This window comes from Engystomops pustulosus, chromosome 4 (genome assembly GCF_040894005.1).
Source record: "Engystomops pustulosus chromosome 4, aEngPut4.maternal, whole genome shotgun sequence".
Lineage (NCBI taxonomy): Eukaryota > Metazoa > Chordata > Amphibia > Anura > Leptodactylidae > Engystomops > Engystomops pustulosus.
In genome coordinates this window covers 2,278,158-2,299,116 of record NC_092414.1, presented here as the reverse complement: position 1 = coordinate 2,299,116, position 20,959 = coordinate 2,278,158, and positions in this window count along the sequence as shown.

Genomic DNA, 20,959 nt, shown 5'->3' with positions numbered 1-20,959 from the left:
GCACTGGCATCCTGGAGTATAGAGACCGGTGATGGTATGGTAGATGAAGTACTGGTTTCCTGGAGTATAGAGACCGGTGATGGTATGGTAGATGAAGTACTGGTATCCTGGAGTATAGAGACCGGTGATGGTATGGTAGATGAAGTACTGACATCCTGGAGTACAGAGACCGGTGATGGTATGGTAGACTAAGTACTGGCATCCTGGAGCATAGAGACCGGTGATGGTATGGTAGATGAAGTACTGGCATCCTGGAGCATAGAGACCAGTGATGGTACGGTAGATGAAGTACTGGCATCCTGGAGCATAGAGACCGGTGATGGTATGGTAGATGAAGTACTGGTATCCTGGAGTATAGAGACCGGTGATGGTATGGTAGATGAAGTACTGGCATCCTGGAGCATAGAGACCGGTGATGTTATGGTAGATGAAGCACTGGTATCCTGGAGTATAGAGACCGGTGATGGTATGGTAGAGGAAGCACTGGCATCCTGGAGTATAGAGACCGGTGATGGTATGGTAGATGAAGCACTGGCATCCTGGAGTATAGAGACCGGTGATGGTACGGTAGATGAAGTACTGGCATCCTGGAGTATAGAGAACGGTGATGGTATGGTATATGAAGTACTGGTATCCTGGAGTATAGAGACCGGTGATGGTATGGTAGATGAAGTACTGGCATCCTGGAGCATAGAGACCGGTGATGGTATGGTAGATGAAGTACTGGTATCCTGCAGCATAGAGACCGATGATGGTATGGTAGATGAAGTACTGGCATCCTGGAGTATAGCGACCAGTGATGGTATGGAAGATGAAGTATTGGCATCCTGGAGTATAGAGACCAGTGATGGTATGGAAGATGAAGTACTGACATCCTGGAGTACAGAAACCGGTGATGGTATGGTAGATGAAGCACTGGCATCCTGGAGTATAGAGACCAGTGATGGTATGGAAGATGAAGCACTGGTATCTTGGAGTACAGAGACTGGTGATGGTATGGTAGATGAAGCACTGGCATCCTGGAGTATAGAGACCAGTGATGGTATGGAAGATGAAGCACTGGTATCTTGGAGTACAGAGACTGGTGATGGTATGGTAGATGAAGCACTGGCATCCTGGAGCAAAGAGACCGGTGATGGTATGGTAGATGAAGTACTGGCATCCTGGGGTATAGAGACCGTTGATGGTATGGTAGATGAAGTACTGTCATCCTGGAGTATAGAGACCGGTGATGGTATGGTAGATGAAGTACTGTCATCCTGGAGTATAGAGACCGGTGATGGTATGGTAGATGAAGTACTGGCATGCTGGAGCATAGAGACCGGTGATGGTATGGTAGATGAAGTACTGGTAACCGGGAGTATAGAGACCAGTGATGGTATGGTAGATGAAGTACTAGCATCCTGGAGCATAGAGACCGGTGATGGTATGGTAGATGAAGTACTGGCATCCTGGAGCATAGAGACCGGTGATAGTATGGTAGATGAAGTACTGGTAACCGGGAGTATAGAGACCAGTGATGGTATGGTAGATGAAGTACTAGCATCCTGGAGCATAGAGACCGGTGATGGTATGGTAGATGAAGTACTGGCATCCTGGAGCATAGAGACCGGTGATGGTATGGTAGATGAAGCACTGGCATCCTGGAGTATAGAGACCGGTGATGTTATGGTAGATGAAGTCCTAGCATCCTGGAGTATAGAGACCAGTGATGGTATGGTAGATGAAGTACTGGCATCCTGGGGTATAGAGACCAGTGATGGTATGGCAGATGAAGCACTGGCATCCTGGAGTATAGAGACCGGTGATGGTATGGTAGATGAAGTACTGGTATCCTGGAGCATAGAGACCGGTGATGGTATGGTAGATGAAGTACTGGCATCCTGGAGTATAGAGACCAGTGATGTTATGGTAGATAAGGTACTGGTATCCTGGAGCATAGAGACCGGTGATGGTATGGTAGATGAAGTACTGGTATCCTGGAGCATAGAGACCGGTGATGGTATGGTAGATGAAGTACTGGCATCCTGGGGTATAGAGACCGGTGATGGTATGGTAGATGAAGTACTGGTAACCTGGAGTATAGAGACCGGTGATGTTATGGTAGATGAAGTACTGACATCCTGGAGCATAGAGACCGGTGATGGTATGGTAGATAAAGTACTGGCATCCTGGAGCATAGAGACCGGTGATGGTATGGTAGATGAAGTACTGTCATCCTGGAGTATAGAGACCGGTGATGGTATGGTAGATGAAACACTGGCATCCTGGAGTATAGAGACCGGTGATGGTATGGTAGATGAAGTACTGGTAACCGGGAGTATAGAGACCAGTGATGGTATGGTAGATGAAGTACTAGCATCCTGGAGCATAGAGACCGGTGATGGTATGGTAGATGAAGTACTGGCATCCTGGAGCATAGAGACCGGTGATGGTATGGTAGATGAAGTACTGGCATCCTGGAGCATAGAGACCGGTGATGGTATGGTAGATGAAGCAATGGCATCCTGGAGTATAGAGACCGGTGATGTTATGGTAGATGAAGTCCTAGCATCCTGGAGTATAGAGACCAGTGATGGTACGGTAGATGAAGTACTGGCATCCTGGGGTATAGAGACCGGTGATGTTATGGTAGATGAAGTCATAGCATCCTGGAGTATAGAGACCAGTGATGGTATGGTAGATGAAGTACTGGCATCCTGGCGCATAGAGACCGGTGATGGTATGGTAGATGAAGTACTTGCATCCTGGAGTACAGAGACCGGTGATGGTATGGTAGATGAAGTACTGGCATCCTGGAGTATAGAGACCAGTAATGTTATGGTAGATGAAGTACTGGCATCCTGGAGTATAGAGACCGGTGATGGTATGGTAGATGAAGTACTGGCATCCTAGAGTATAGAGACCGGTGATGGTATGGTAGATGAAGTACTGGCATCCTAGAGTATAGAGACCGGTGATGGTATGGTAGATGAAGCACTGGTATCCTGGAGTACAGAGACCAGTGATGTTATGGTAGATAAAGTACTGGCATCCTGGAGTATAGAGACCGGTGATGGTATGGTAGACTAAGTACTGGCATCCTGGAGCATAGAGACCGGTGATGGTATGGTAGATGAAGTACTGGCATCCTGGAGTATAGAGACCGGTGATGGTATGGTAGATGAAGTACTGGCATCCTGGAGTACAGAGACTGGTGATGGTATGGTAGATGAAGTACTGGCATCCTGGGGTATAGAGACCGGTGATGGTATGGTAGATGAAGTACTGGCATCCTGGAGTACAGAGACCAGTGATGGTATGGTAGATGAAGTACTGGCATCCTGGAGCATAGAGACCGGTGATGGTATGGTAGATGAAGTCCTAGCATCCTGGAGTATAGAGACCGGTGATGGTATGGTAGATGAAGTACTGGCATCCTGGAGCATAGAGACCGGTGATGTTATGGTAGATGAAGTACTGGTAACCGGGAGTATAGAGACCAGTGATGGTATGGTAGATGAAGTACTGTTATCCTGGAGCATAGAGGCCGGTGATGGTATGGTAGATGAAGTACTGGCATCCTGGAGTATAGAGACCGGTGATGGTATGGTAGATGAAGTACTGACATCCTGGCGCATAGAGACCGGTGATGGTATGGTAGATGAAGCACTGGCATCCTGTAGTATAGAGTTCGGTGATGGTATAGTAGATGAAGCACTGGCATCCTGGAGCATAGAGAACGGTGATGGTATTGTAGATGAAGTATTGACATCCTGGAGCATAGAGACCGGTGATGGTATGGCAGATGAAGCACTGGCATCCTGTAGTATAGAGTTCGGTGATGGTATAGTAGATGAAGCACTGGCATCCTGGAGCATAGAGACCAGTGATGGTATGGTAGATGAAGTACTAGCATCCTGGAGTATAGAGACCGGTGATGGTATGGTAGATGAAGTACTGGAATCCTGGAGTATAGAGACCGGTGATGGTATGGTAGATGAAGTACTGGCATCCTGGAGTACAGAAACCGGTGATGGTATGGTAGATGAAGTACTGGTAACCTGGAGTATAGAGACCGGTGATGGTATGGTAGATGAAGTACTGGCATACTGGAGTATAGAGACCAGTGATGGTATGGTAGATGAAGTATTGACATCCTGGCGCATAGAGACCGGTGATGGTATGGTAGATGAAGCACTGGCATCCTGGAGTATAGAGACCGGTGATGGTATGGTAGATGAAGTACTGGTATCCTTGAGTATAGAGACCGGTGATGGTATGGTAGATGAAGTACTGGTATCCTGGAGTATAGAGACCGGTGATGGTATGGTAGATGAAGTACTGACATCCTGGAGTACAGAGACCGGTGATGGTATGGTAGATGAAGTACTGGCATCCTGGAGCATAGAGACCAGTGATGGTACGGTAGATGAAGTACTGGCATCCTGGAGCATAGAGACCGGTGATGGTATGGTAGATGAAGCACTGGCATCCTGGAGTATAGAGACCGGTGATGGTATGGTAGATGAAGTACTGGCATCCTGGGGTATAGAGACCGGTGATGTTATGGTAGATGAAGTCCTAGCATCCTGGAGTATAGAGACCAGTGATGGTATGGTAGATGAAGTACTGGCATCCTGGCGCATAGAGACCGGTGATGGTATGGTAGATGAAGTACTTGCATCCTGGAGTACAGAGACCGGTGATGGTATGGTAGATGAAGTACTGGCATCCTGGAGTATAGAGACCAGTAATGTTATGGTAGTTGAAGTACTGGCATCCTGGAGTATAGAGACCGGTGATGGTATGGTAGATGAAGTACTGGCATCCTAGAGTACAGAGACCAGTGATGTTATGGTAGATAAAGTACTGGCATCCTGGAGTATAGAGACCGGTGATGGTATGGTAGACTAAGTACTGGCATCCTGGAGCATAGAGACCGGTGATGGTATGGTAGATGAAGTACTGGCATCCTGGAGTACAGAGACCGGTGATGGTATGGTAGATGAAGTACTGGCATCCTGGGGTATAGAGACCGGTGATGGTATGGTAGATGAAGTACTGGCATCCTGGAGTACAGAGACCAGTGATGGTATGGTAGATGAAGTACTGGCATCCTGGAGCATAGAGACCGGTGATGGTATGGTAGATGAAGTCCTAGCATCCTGGAGCATAGAGACCGGTGATGGTATGGTAGATGAAGTACTGGTAACCGGGAGTATAGAGACCAGTGATGGTATGTTAGATGAAGCACTGGCATCCTGGAGTATAGAGACCGGTGATGGTATGGTAGATGAAGTACTGGCATCCTGGAGTATAGAGACCGGTGATGGTATGGTAGATGAAGTACTGGCATCCTGGAGTATAGAGACCGGTGATGGTATGGTAGATGAAGTATTGACATCCTGGCGCATAGAGACCGGTGATGGTATGGCAGATAAAGCACTGGCATCCTGTAGTATAGAGTTCGGTGATGGTATAGTAGATGAAGCACTGGCATCCTGGAGCATAGAGACCAGTGATGGTATGGTAGATGAAGTACTAGCATCCTGGAGTATAGAGACCGGTGATGGTATGGTAGATGAAGTACTGGAATCCTGGAGTATAGAGACCGGTGATGGTATGGTAGATGAAGTACTGGCATCCTGGAGCATAGAGACCGGTGATGGTATGGTAGATGAAGCACTGGTAACCTGGAGTATAGAGACCGGTGATGGTATGGTAGATGAAGTACTGGCATACTGGAGTATAGAGACCAGTGATGGTATGGTAGATGAAGTATTGACATCCTGGCGCATAGAGACCGGTGATGGTATGGTAGATGAAGCACTGGCATCCTGGAGTATAGAGACCGGTGATGTTATGGTAGATGAAGTACTGACATCCTGGAGCATAGAGACCGGTGATGGTATGGTAGATAAAGTACTGGCATCCTGGAGCATAGAGACCGGTGATGGTATGGTAGATGAAGCACTGGCATCCTGGAGTATAGAGACCAGTGATGGTATGGTAGATGAAGTACTGGCATCCTGGAGTACAGAGACCGGTGATGGTATGGTGGATGAAGTACTGGCATCCTGGAGTACAGAGACCGGTGATGGTATGGTAGATGAAGTACTGTTATCCTGGAGCATAGAGACCGGTGATGGTATGGAAGATGAAGCACTGGCATCCTGGCGCATAGAGACCGGTGATGGTATGGTAGATGAAGTACTGGTATCCTTGAGCATAGAGATCAGTGATGGTATGGTAGATGAAGTACTGGCATCCTGGAGTATAGAGACCAGTGATGTTATGGTAGATGAAGTACTGGCATCCTGGAGTATAGAGACCGGTGATGGTATGGTAGATGAAGTACTGGCATCCTGGAGTACAGAGACCAGTGATGTTATGGTAGATGAAGTACTGGTATCCTGGAGTATAGAGACCGGTGATGGTATGGTAGATGAAGTACTGGTATCCTGGAGTATAGAGACCGGTGATGGTATGGTAGATGAAGTACTGGCATGCTGGAGCATAGAGACCGGTGATGGTATGGTAGATGAAGTACTGGTAACCGGGAGTATAGAGACCAGTGATGGTATGGTAGATGAAGTACTAGCATCCTGGAGCATAGAGACCGGTGATGGTATGGTAGATGAAGTACTGGCATCCTGGATCATAGAGACCGGTGATAGTATGGTAGATGAAGTACTGGTAACCGGGAGTATAGAGACCAGTGATGGTATGGTAGATGAAGTACTGTTATCCTGGAGCATAGAGACCGGTGATGGTATGGTAGATGAAGTACTGGCATCCTGGAGCATAGAGACCGGTGATGGTATGGTAGATGAAGCACTGGCATCCTGGAGTATAGAGACCGGTGATGTTATGGTAGATGAAGTCCTAGCATCCTGGAGTATAGAGACCAGTGATGGTATGGTAGATGAAGTACTGGCATCCTGGGGTATAGAGACCAGTGATGGTATGGTAGATGAAGCACTGGCATCCTGGAGTATAGAGACCGGTGATGGTATGGTAGATGAAGTACTGGTATCCTGGAGCATAGAGACCGGTGATGGTATGGTAGATGAAGTACTGGCATCCTGGAGTATAGAGACCAGTGATGTTATGGTAGATGAAGTACTGGTATCCTGGAGCATAGAGACCGGTGATGGTATGGTAGATGAAGTACTGGTATCCTGGAGCATAGAGATCGGTGATGGTATGGTAGATGAAGTACTGGCATCCTGGGGTATAGAGACCGGTGATGGTATGGTAGATGAAGTACTGGTAACCTGGAGTATAGAGACCGGTGATGTTATGGTAGATGAAGTACTGACATCCTGGAGCATAGAGACCGGTGATGGTATGGTAGATAAAGTACTGGCATCCTGGAGCATAGAGACCGGTGATGGTATGGTAGATGAAGTACTGTCATCCTGGAGTATAGAGACCGGTGATGGTATGGTAGATGAAGCACTGGCATCCTGGAGTATAGAGACCGGTGATGGTATGGTAGATGAAGCACTGGTAACCGGGAGTATAGAGACCAGTGATGGTATGGTAGATGAAGTACTAGCATCCTGGAGCATAGAGACCGGTGATGGTATGGTAGATGAAGTACTGGCATCCTGGAGCATAGAGACCGGTGATGGTATGGTAGATGAAGTACTGGCATCCTGGAGCATAGAGACCGGTGATGGTATGGTAGATGAAGCAATGGCATCCTGGAGTATAGAGACCGGTGATGTTATGGTAGATGAAGTCCTAGCATCCTGGAGTATAGAGACCAGTGATGGTACGGTAGATGAAGTACTGGCATCCTGGGGTATAGAGACCGGTGATGGTATGGTAGATGAAGTACTGGCATCCTGGGGTATAGAGACCGGTGATGTTATGGTAGATGAAGTCCTAGCATCCTGGAGTATAGAGACCAGTGATGGTATGGTAGATGAAGTACAGGCATCCTGGCGCATAGAGACCGGTGATGGTATGGTAGATGAAGTCCTAGCATCCTGGAGCATAGAGACCGGTGATGGTATGGTAGATGAAGTACTTGCATCCTGGAGTACAGAGACCGGTGATGGTATGGTAGATGAAGTACTGGCATCCTGGAGTACAGAGACCAGTGATGTTATGGTAGATAAAGTACTGGCATCCTGGAGTATAGAGACCGGTGATGGTATGGTAGACTAAGTACTGGCATCCTGGAGCATAGAGACCGGTGATGGTATGGTAGATGAAGTACTGGCATCCTGGAGTACAGAGACCGGTGATGGTATGGTAGATGAAGTACTGGCATCCTGGGGTATAGAGACCGGTGATGGTATGGTAGATGAAGTACTGGCATCCTGGAGTACAGAGACCAGTGATGGTATGGTAGATGAAGTACTGGCATCCTGGAGCATAGAGACCGGTGATGGTATGGTAGATGAAGTCCTAGCATCCTGGAGCATAGAGACCGGTGATGGTATGGTAGATGAAGTACTGGTAACCGGGAGTATAGAGACCAGTGATGGTATGGTAGATGAAGTACTGTTATCCTGGAGCATAGAGGCCGGTGATGGTATGGTAGATGAAGTACTGGCATCCTGGAGTATAGAGACCGGTGATGGTATGGTAGATGAAGTATTGACATCCTGGCGCATAGAGACCGGTGATGGTATGGCAGATGAAGCACTGGCATCCTGTAGTATAGAGTTCGGTGATGGTATAGTAGATGAAGCACTGGCATCCTGGAGCATAGAGACCAGTGATGGTATGGTAGATGAAGTACTAGCATCCTGGAGTATAGAGACCGGTGATGGTATGGTAGATGAAGTACTGGAATCCTGGAGTATAGAGACCGGTGATGGTATGGTAGATGAAGTACTGGCATCCTGGAGTACAGAAACCGGTGATGGTATGGTAGATGAAGTACTGGTAACCTGGAGTATAGAGACCGGTGATGGTATGGTAGATGAAGTACTGGCATACTGGAGTATAGAGACCAGTGATGGTATGGTAGATGAAGTATTGACATCCTGGCGCATAGAGACCGGTGATGGTATGGTAGATGAAGCACTGGCATCCTGGAGTATAGAGACCGGTGATGGTATGGTAGATGAAGTACTGGTTTCCTGGAGTATAGAGACCGGTGATGGTATGGTAGATGAAGTACTGGTATCCTGGAGTATAGAGACCGGTGATGGTATGGTAGATGAAGTACTGACATCCTGGAGTACAGAGACCGGTGATGGTATGGTAGACTAAGTACTGGCATCCTGGAGCATAGAGACCGGTGATGGTATGGTAGATGAAGTACTGGCATCCTGGAGCATAGAGACCAGTGATGGTACGGTAGATGAAGTACTGGCATCCTGGAGCATAGAGACCGGTGATGGTATGGTAGATGAAGTACTGGTATCCTGGAGTATAGAGACCGGTGATGGTATGGTAGATGAAGTACTGGCATCCTGGAGCATAGAGACCGGTGATGTTATGGTAGATGAAGCACTGGTATCCTGGAGTATAGAGACCGGTGATGGTATGGTAGAGGAAGCACTGGCATCCTGGAGTATAGAGACCGGTGATGGTATGGTAGATGAAGCACTGGCATCCTGGAGTATAGAGACCGGTGATGGTACGGTAGATGAAGTACTGGCATCCTGGAGTATAGAGAACGGTGATGGTATGGTATATGAAGTACTGGTATCCTGGAGTATAGAGACCGGTGATGGTATGGTAGATGAAGTACTGGCATCCTGGAGCATAGAGACCGGTGATGGTATGGTAGATGAAGTACTGGTATCCTGCAGCATAGAGACCGATGATGGTATGGTAGATGAAGTACTGGCATCCTGGAGTATAGCGACCAGTGATGGTATGGAAGATGAAGTATTGGCATCCTGGAGTATAGAGACCAGTGATGGTATGGAAGATGAAGTACTGACATCCTGGAGTACAGAAACCGGTGATGGTATGGTAGATGAAGCACTGGCATCCTGGAGTATAGAGACCAGTGATGGTATGGAAGATGAAGCACTGGTATCTTGGAGTACAGAGACTGGTGATGGTATGGTAGATGAAGCACTGGCATCCTGGAGTATAGAGACCAGTGATGGTATGGAAGATGAAGCACTGGTATCTTGGAGTACAGAGACTGGTGATGGTATGGTAGATGAAGCACTGGCATCCTGGAGCAAAGAGACCGGTGATGGTATGGTAGATGAAGTACTGGCATCCTGGGGTATAGAGACCGTTGATGGTATGGTAGATGAAGTACTGTCATCCTGGAGTATAGAGACCGGTGATGGTATGGTAGATGAAGTACTGTCATCCTGGAGTATAGAGACCGGTGATGGTATGGTAGATGAAGTACTGGCATGCTGGAGCATAGAGACCGGTGATGGTATGGTAGATGAAGTACTGGTAACCGGGAGTATAGAGACCAGTGATGGTATGGTAGATGAAGTACTAGCATCCTGGAGCATAGAGACCGGTGATGGTATGGTAGATGAAGTACTGGCATCCTGGAGCATAGAGACCGGTGATAGTATGGTAGATGAAGTACTGGTAACCGGGAGTATAGAGACCAGTGATGGTATGGTAGATGAAGTACTAGCATCCTGGAGCATAGAGACCGGTGATGGTATGGTAGATGAAGTACTGGCATCCTGGAGCATAGAGACCGGTGATGGTATGGTAGATGAAGCACTGGCATCCTGGAGTATAGAGACCGGTGATGTTATGGTAGATGAAGTCCTAGCATCCTGGAGTATAGAGACCAGTGATGGTATGGTAGATGAAGTACTGGCATCCTGGGGTATAGAGACCAGTGATGGTATGGCAGATGAAGCACTGGCATCCTGGAGTATAGAGACCGGTGATGGTATGGTAGATGAAGTACTGGTATCCTGGAGCATAGAGACCGGTGATGGTATGGTAGATGAAGTACTGGCATCCTGGAGTATAGAGACCAGTGATGTTATGGTAGATAAGGTACTGGTATCCTGGAGCATAGAGACCGGTGATGGTATGGTAGATGAAGTACTGGTATCCTGGAGCATAGAGACCGGTGATGGTATGGTAGATGAAGTACTGGCATCCTGGGGTATAGAGACCGGTGATGGTATGGTAGATGAAGTACTGGTAACCTGGAGTATAGAGACCGGTGATGTTATGGTAGATGAAGTACTGACATCCTGGAGCATAGAGACCGGTGATGGTATGGTAGATAAAGTACTGGCATCCTGGAGCATAGAGACCGGTGATGGTATGGTAGATGAAGTACTGTCATCCTGGAGTATAGAGACCGGTGATGGTATGGTAGATGAAACACTGGCATCCTGGAGTATAGAGACCGGTGATGGTATGGTAGATGAAGTACTGGTAACCGGGAGTATAGAGACCAGTGATGGTATGGTAGATGAAGTACTAGCATCCTGGAGCATAGAGACCGGTGATGGTATGGTAGATGAAGTACTGGCATCCTGGAGCATAGAGACCGGTGATGGTATGGTAGATGAAGTACTGGCATCCTGGAGCATAGAGACCGGTGATGGTATGGTAGATGAAGCAATGGCATCCTGGAGTATAGAGACCGGTGATGTTATGGTAGATGAAGTCCTAGCATCCTGGAGTATAGAGACCAGTGATGGTACGGTAGATGAAGTACTGGCATCCTGGGGTATAGAGACCGGTGATGTTATGGTAGATGAAGTCATAGCATCCTGGAGTATAGAGACCAGTGATGGTATGGTAGATGAAGTACTGGCATCCTGGCGCATAGAGACCGGTGATGGTATGGTAGATGAAGTCCTAGCATCCTGGAGCATAGAGACCGGTGATGGTATGGTAGATGAAGTACTTGCATCCTGGAGTACAGAGACCGGTGATGGTATGGTAGATGAAGTACTGGCATCCTGGAGTATAGAGACCAGTAATGTTATGGTAGATGAAGTACTGGCATCCTGGAGTATAGAGACCGGTGATGGTATGGTAGATGAAGTACTGGCATCCTAGAGTATAGAGACCGGTGATGGTATGGTAGATGAAGTACTGGCATCCTAGAGTATAGAGACCGGTGATGGTATGGTAGATGAAGCACTGGTATCCTGGAGTACAGAGACCAGTGATGTTATGGTAGATAAAGTACTGGCATCCTGGAGTATAGAGACCGGTGATGGTATGGTAGACTAAGTACTGGCATCCTGGAGCATAGAGACCGGTGATGGTATGGTAGATGAAGTACTGGCATCCTGGAGTATAGAGACCGGTGATGGTATGGTAGATGAAGTACTGGCATCCTGGAGTACAGAGACTGGTGATGGTATGGTAGATGAAGTACTGGCATCCTGGGGTATAGAGACCGGTGATGGTATGGTAGATGAAGTACTGGCATCCTGGAGTACAGAGACCAGTGATGGTATGGTAGATGAAGTACTGGCATCCTGGAGCATAGAGACCGGTGATGGTATGGTAGATGAAGTCCTAGCATCCTGGAGTATAGAGACCGGTGATGGTATGGTAGATGAAGTACTGGCATCCTGGAGCATAGAGACCGGTGATGTTATGGTAGATGAAGTACTGGTAACCGGGAGTATAGAGACCAGTGATGGTATGGTAGATGAAGTACTGTTATCCTGGAGCATAGAGGCCGGTGATGGTATGGTAGATGAAGTACTGGCATCCTGGAGTATAGAGACCGGTGATGGTATGGTAGATGAAGTACTGACATCCTGGCGCATAGAGACCGGTGATGGTATGGTAGATGAAGCACTGGCATCCTGTAGTATAGAGTTCGGTGATGGTATAGTAGATGAAGCACTGGCATCCTGGAGCATAGAGAACGGTGATGGTATTGTAGATGAAGTATTGACATCCTGGAGCATAGAGACCGGTGATGGTATGGCAGATGAAGCACTGGCATCCTGTAGTATAGAGTTCGGTGATGGTATAGTAGATGAAGCACTGGCATCCTGGAGCATAGAGACCAGTGATGGTATGGTAGATGAAGTACTAGCATCCTGGAGTATAGAGACCGGTGATGGTATGGTAGATGAAGTACTGGAATCCTGGAGTATAGAGACCGGTGATGGTATGGTAGATGAAGTACTGGCATCCTGGAGTACAGAAACCGGTGATGGTATGGTAGATGAAGTACTGGTAACCTGGAGTATAGAGACCGGTGATGGTATGGTAGATGAAGTACTGGCATACTGGAGTATAGAGACCAGTGATGGTATGGTAGATGAAGTATTGACATCCTGGCGCATAGAGACCGGTGATGGTATGGTAGATGAAGCACTGGCATCCTGGAGTATAGAGACCGGTGATGGTATGGTAGATGAAGTACTGGTATCCTTGAGTATAGAGACCGGTGATGGTATGGTAGATGAAGTACTGGTATCCTGGAGTATAGAGACCGGTGATGGTATGGTAGATGAAGTACTGACATCCTGGAGTACAGAGACCGGTGATGGTATGGTAGATGAAGTACTGGCATCCTGGAGCATAGAGACCAGTGATGGTACGGTAGATGAAGTACTGGCATCCTGGAGCATAGAGACCGGTGATGGTATGGTAGATGAAGCACTGGCATCCTGGAGTATAGAGACCGGTGATGGTACGGTAGATGAAGTACTGGCATCCTGGAGTATAGAGACCGGTGATGGTATGGTATATGAAGTACTGGTATCCTGGAGTATAGAGACCGGTGATGGTATGGTAGATGAAGTACTGGCATCCTGGAGCATAGAGACCGGTGATGGTATGGTAGATGAAGTACTGGTATCCTGGAGCATAGAGACCGGTGATGGTATGGTAGATGAAGTACTGGCATCCTGGAGTATAGCGACCAGTGATGGTATGGAAGATGAAGTACTGGCATCCTGGAGTATAGAGACCGGTGATGGTATGGAAGATGAAGTACTGACATCCTGGAGTACAGAAACCGGTGATTGTATGGAAGATGAAGTACTGGCATCCTGGAGTATAGAGACCAGTGATGGTATGGAAGATGAAGCACTGGTATCTTGGAGTACAGAGACTGGTGATGGTATGGTAGATGAAGCAATGGCATCCTGGAGTACAGAGACCGGTGATGGTATGGTAGATGAAGTACTGTTATCCTGGAGCAAACAGACCGGTGATGGTATGGTAGATGAAGTACTGGCATCCTGAAGCATAGAGACCGGTGATGGTATGGTAGATGAAGTCCTAGCATCCTGGAGCATAGAGACCGGTGATGGTATGGTAGATGAAGTACTGGTAACCGGGAGTATAGAGACCAGTGATGGTATGGTAGATGAAGTACTGTTATCCTGGAGCATAGAGACCGGTGATGGTATGGTAGATGAAGTACTGGCATCCTGGAGTATAGAGACCGGTGATGGTATGGTAGATGAAGTACTGACATCCTGGCGCATAGAGACCGGTGATGGTATGGTAGATGAAGCACTGGCATCCTGTAGTATAGAGTTCGGTGATGGTATAGTAGATGAAGCACTGGCATCCTGGAGCATAGAGACCAGTGATGGTATGGTAGATGAAGTACTAGCATCCTGGAGTATAGAGACCGGTGATGGTATGGTAGATGAAGTACTGGAATCCAGGAGTATAGAGACCGGTGATGGTATGGTAGATGAAGTACTGGCATCCTGGAGTACAGAAACCGGTGATGGTATGGTAGATGAAGTACTGGTAACCTGGAGTATAGAGACCGGTGATGGTATGGTAGATGAAGTACTGGCATACTGGAGTATAGAGACCAGTGATGGTATGGTAGATGAAGTATTGACATCCTGGCGCATAGAGACCGGTGATGGTATGGTAGATGAAGCACTGGCATCCTGGAGTATAGAGACCGGTGATGGTATGGTAGATTAAGTACTGGTATCCTGGAGTATAGAGACCGGTGATGGTATGGTAGATGAAGTACTGGTATCCTGGAGTATAGAGACCGGTGATGGTATGGTAGATGAAGTACTGACATCCTGGAGTACAGAGACTGGTGATGGTATGGTAGATGAAGTACTGGCATCCTGGAGCATAGAGACCGGTGATGGTATGGTATATGAAGTACTGGCATCCTTGAGTATAGAGACCGGTGATGGTATGGTAGATGAAGTACTGGCATCCTGGAGCATAGAGACCGGTGATGGTATGGTAGATGAAGTACTGGTATCCTGGAGCATAGAGACCGGTGATGGTATGGTAGATGAAGTACTGGCATCCTGGAGTATAGCGACCAGTGATGGTATGGAAGATGAAGTACTGGCATCCTGGAGTATAGAGACCAGTGATGGTATGGAAGATGAAGTACTGACATCCTGGAGTACAGAAACCGGTGATGGTATGGAAGATGAAGTACTGGCATCCTGGAGTATAGAGACCAGTGATGGTATGGAAGATGAAGCACTGGTATCTTGGAGTACAGAGACTGGTGATGGTATGGTAGATGAAGCACTGGCATCCTGGAGCAAACAGACCGGTGATGGTATGGTAGATGAAGTACTGGCATCCTGGGGTATAGAGACCGGTGATGGTATGGTAGATGAAGTACTGTCATCCTGGAGTATAGAGACCGGTGATGGTATGGTAGATGAAGTACTGTCATCCTGGAGTATAGAGACCGGTGATGGTATGGTAGATGAAGTACTGGCATCCTGGGGTATAGAGACCGGTGATGGTATGGTAGATGAAGTACTGTCATCCTGGAGTATAGAGACCGGTGATGGTATGGTAGATGAAGTACTGGCATCCTGGAGTATAGAGACCGGTGATGGTATGGTAGATGAAGTACTGGCATCCTGGAGCATAGAGACCGGTGATGGTATGGTAGATGAAGTACTGGTATCCTGGAGCATAGAGACCGGTGATGGTATGGTAGATGAAGTACTGGCATCCTGGATTATAGAGACCAGTGATGGTATGGTAGATGAAGTACTGATATCCTGGAGTATAGAGATCAGTGATGGTATGGTAGATGAGGTTCTAAAATCCAGGAGTGTGAGAACCAAGAATGGTATATTAAGGATTCAGAGGTAGTGGACCCACTAAACCACTGCGAGACATAAGCAGACACCTGGAAGCATAGTCTAAGTGGCACCCGGTTTTAACCAGACCCCGCCGCAAAGCGAGTTGGACTTGCTGCGGCGAGATTACACAAGGTCACTCTACAGGCGTGACTTTGCTTGTGGTGGTGGCCAAGGCGTGGTGGCGAATGGTAAGGCAGAGATGGAGTAATAGAGTTGTGGACAGGCAGGAGGTCAGGACAGGCGGCAAAGGATCAGATATCCGTAATAAAGTGTGGACCGCAATAGCGTCGTGGACAGGCAGGAGGTCAGGACAAGCAAAGTCGGGGACGTAGTGGAATGTCAGGCATAAAGATCCGTCTGGGTTTGCAGGAAGGCTATTTATAATAACCATGGAGGACCATCCCCAATCAGCGGCACACAAGCCCTTTAAATAGTGAGAAGCTGGCGTGTGCGCGCCCTAGTAGGTGGGGACAAGCGTGTTGGACCGCGGGAGACAACACTGGAGCGCGGTCAGGCGAGTCAGGCTGCCGCGGCCAAGCAGTTGGACAAAAGGGTGCACAGGTGCACCTGCAACTCGGGACATGGGTTGCAGGAGCACCTGTGACAGTACTCCTCCCCCTTTTCTGCCTCCCCCTATTCTTGGGCTGGAGAAAACTCTGGAGAACATCACGGTCCAGGGTGTTATCTTCAGGCTCCCAGGATTTTTCTTCAGGCCCAAACCCCTTCCAGTCCTCCTTTACCTCAAAGACATTGGTGGAATCAGCCTCAGAGGAGCAGGAGGAGGCACTTGCTGGGAGAAGTGTTTCAGGATGACTGGCTTCAGAATAAAGGCATGGAAAGAATTCGGGATGTGCATGGTGGGAGGAAGACGAAGCTTCTACCCCTCAGGGTTAATGTGCTTCACACCTCAAATGGACCCAAGGAACGAGGACCAACTTTGTAGCTGGGAATCTTCAACCGGATGTACCTAGAAGACAGCCACACTTTATCACCCAGGAAGAACAGCCTGGGTTTTGGTGCAGGTGGACACCAAAAGTAGATATTGACGCATTTACTCCCAGATGGATTTGAGATCTTCAACCAATTCTTACACCCCAGGAACATCAAAAGAGACAAAGAGAGGGAGAGGTGGGCGTGGATTTCATCCATAGACAATAAAGAAGGGGAGGCCCCGGCAGATTCAGAGTCCAGAGAATTGCATGAGAATTCCTCCCAAGATAAGAGGTTAGACCAACTGTCTTGTCGAGCAGAGACATAGTGCCGTAGATAGCAGCCCAAAGTCTGGTTGATCCACTTGCCCGTTAGACTGCTGAGTAGTTGGCTGAAGGGACTCATGGTCCGTGGAGAACACCAGGATATCGTTTAGATAGACCACGACACAGGTATAAAGCAAGTCTGTGAAAATGTCATCGACAAACTCCTGGAACACGGCTGGTGCATTACAGAGTCCACACTGCATGACAAAGTACTTAACCGGTTCGCGACCGCGGTCGGGTCGCGTTGCATGGAGAGGGCTCACGGGCTGAGCCCTCTCCATAGCCGGTAAGTCTTTGCTGCATATTGCAGCAAAGGCTTACCGGTAACACCCGCGATCGGTGCTAGCGCACCGGGCGCATCTGGGCGCTGCCATCTTACCTGGGATCGCCGCTCCCCGTGACGTCATCAGGGGGCGGCGATCCGTCTCCATGGTAGCCTCGGGTCTTCAGAAGACCCGAGGCTATTTCGTTTTAACCTCTGATAGCACATTGTAATGAATGAGGAGGAAAATCCCCATATACTGCCATATTGTAGTATGGCAGTATATGATAGGATCGATCAGACAACCTAGGGAGTCTGAAAAATAATAAACATAAAAATAAAAAAAAGTTTAAAAAAAAAAATTATAATAAAAAAACCTAAAATTTAAAATCACCCCCCTTTCCCTAGAACTGACATAAATATAAATAAACAGTAAAAAACACATAAACACATAAACACATCAGGTATCGCCGTATCCGAAAATGCCCGATCTATCAGAATATGAGAACGGTTTTTCAATGCGTTTAACCCCGTAACAGAAAATAGCGCCCAAAGTCGAAAATGGCACTTTTTTGCCATTTTGAAAAATATAAAAAAAATCTATAAAAAGTGATCAAAAGGTCGTACAGTCCTAAAAATGATATAATTGAAAATATTATCAAATTTCGCAAACAATGACACCACCCACAGCTCCATACAACAAAGTATAATAAAGTTATTAGCACCAGAAGTTGGCAAAAACCAAAAAAATAATTTTTGTACAGGAGGTGCACACAGCTCTTTACTTGTAAAAATAAAAAAGTTATAGATTTTTGAAGGTGGGGAGTGAAAAATGGACATGAAAAAACAGGAAAGGGCCCGGTCCTTAACCGCTTAAAGTGCCCATCACGAGTATTTAAGGTGGTCTTCCATGCATCGCCTTCAAGAATGTGAATGAGATTATACAACCCACGTAGGTCTAATTTGGTGAAGACCTTGGCTCCGTGTATGCAGTCAAAGAGTTCCGTAATCAGAAGTAGCGGGTAGCGATTCTTCACCGTAATCTTGTTAAGGCCGCGATAGTCAATACACGGACGGAGTGAACCATCCTTCTTGGCTGCAAAGATGAATCCAGCACAAGCAGGGGAAGAGGATTTGCGAATGAACCCCTTCTGCAGATTCTCCTTTCACGTAGGCTGACATAGCCGCGGTTTCAGGTACAGACAATGAGGCACATTTGCTTACCTGTCCCGTTTACGCCACCGATCCGGAATGTCCGACGAGGATTTGGAGCTGCCGCAATTCACTATTTGGTGTGCGCCAAAAACCCAGGGCAATTCAGCGCAAAAGTGAAATATTTGGGAAACCCGACAGTAATGCGTCTGACGGACCCTTAGTACATGTGCCCCAATGGGTACACCCGACCTCTTGGAGGAGATGTGCCCGGCAGCAACTCTGGCTGAGTCTCCGCTTGCTTCTCCGAAAAGACATTGGCAAAGTCAGTATATGAAGTGGGAAGACCCACTAGTGGCTTGGGTGACACTGAAGAAGGCATAGTATCCACAGGATGGAGTCTCAGGAGACAGCGAGACTGACATTGTGGTCCCCAAGGAAGAATTTTCCAAGCCTGCCAAATGAGAATCAGTGCGTGATGCTGCAACCACGGAAGACATGAAAGCACGGAGGACGTAGACCAGGAAAGAAAGAAAGAGTGCAACGCCCTAACTTGCAGACACAGAGGTTCGGTGCGGTACCGCACCAGATCATAGAGAATCTGCCCACTGACAGACGAGACGACCAGCAGTTTTTCAAGGCAGACCACAGGAAGATGATACTGGGAGCCCAGGGTATCATCCACGAAGTTTCCTGCAGAGCCGGAATCAAGGAAGGAAGATACTTGAAACTGGCTACCTGTCCCAGAGCTAAGTAGAACAGGTACATACAGGTGTGGAGCTTTGCTCTCACCTAGGGACGCTGCTCCCAAGAACCCTAGGGCGTGCGTTTCCTGGCAACACCGGACCAGAGTCGTAGCAGGAGGTCACAACGGGAATCACACAGGCAGAATGGGAATGCTTTCTCAGAGGCATAGAGCACAAAGATACAGTGAGTTTACAGGAAGAGGCCTCCTATTTATAACAAGCAAGGATGACCAGCCCCAATCAGTGGCTTCTCGTGATTTAAAGAGCCAGCCAGCGCGCGCCGGACCAGGGGAGTCAATGCTGGAGCGCGGTCAGGGGGACATAGGGGTGCGCAGTTGCGCCGGTCATCTGGGACATGGGTCACATGTACACCCGTGACAGGTATAGTAGAAATACTGACATCCTGGGATGTAGAGACCAGTGATGGTATGGTAGAGAAAGCACTGACACCCTGGAGTGTAAACACCAGTAAAGATATGAGGTAAGAACACAGGTGGTGCTGTACCAGTCCTGGAATGTCTTATTTAGAACAAGTGGCAGACATAACTTTGTTGCTACATTGGTTCTCCACCACCACTAATTCAACCCAATGTTTCGCAGGAATGGGATCAGTGAGCTTAACATGTGACGAAGGTTTCTTGAGTAGAAGCAGTCCACCTTTTGGATTTGTTCCTTTCTAAGTTTTTGGATGTGAGGAGGCAATAACTAAACCACAGGTGTAACCTAGAGATGATGACAATAGCAACATATGTGGCTGCCAGGACCATCTGGATAACCCAATAACAATCAAGAAAAGCTTAAACATGCTGCACCTTGGCCCTCTTATCTTCTTCTCCCTCAATGACAGAGGTGTGTGACATGCTTGGACAGTCCAACTTATATAACTAAATAAACAAGTCTGTTGCATCAATTTGGGAGCAACAACCTACGCAGAAAACCCCTTACGAAATACATGTGACATATATGAACAACTCAAGACCCCTCCTTAAGAAATGCAGAGACCCTCAGACATGTACGTAAGCTTCTTCTGGAGGCTTGCACCAGACAGGATAGTCTCCACCCTGTCCCATACATCCTTCGGTCCTGTTACAATTTGTTGCTGCTCGCAGTCATTAAGTTAATCCATGTTACTCACTTTCCTGATGTGTGAAGAGGATATAACGATTGTCTGAATCGTGGCTGATTCTTGATGAAAGTTTTCTGGTTGTGTGGATACTGGATTGTTGAAATCTTCAGAGATGTATGTGATATCGTGTTGGATGAAGAGCTCCGATCAGATTAATTATTGGATATGATGGTAAGTTTGGACTTGTGGATCAGTCCTTGACTGTTTGTAGCTCAACCGTGTAGAAGGGAGCAACACTTCAAGGGTTTAAACTTATAAAACTCTGAAACCATCAAAAAAGTCTTTGCTCTCATCTGAAGAGTCCAGTCTCCGATGCAGAGCCATACAAGCAGTAGGACCAGTCCATCTGGCCCTCGGCACGCAGCAGCCCAGATCCTTGCCTCCTGCACCCCCGATGTGTGGGGGAGTCAATCGGTTCCACATTTTGTTATTCC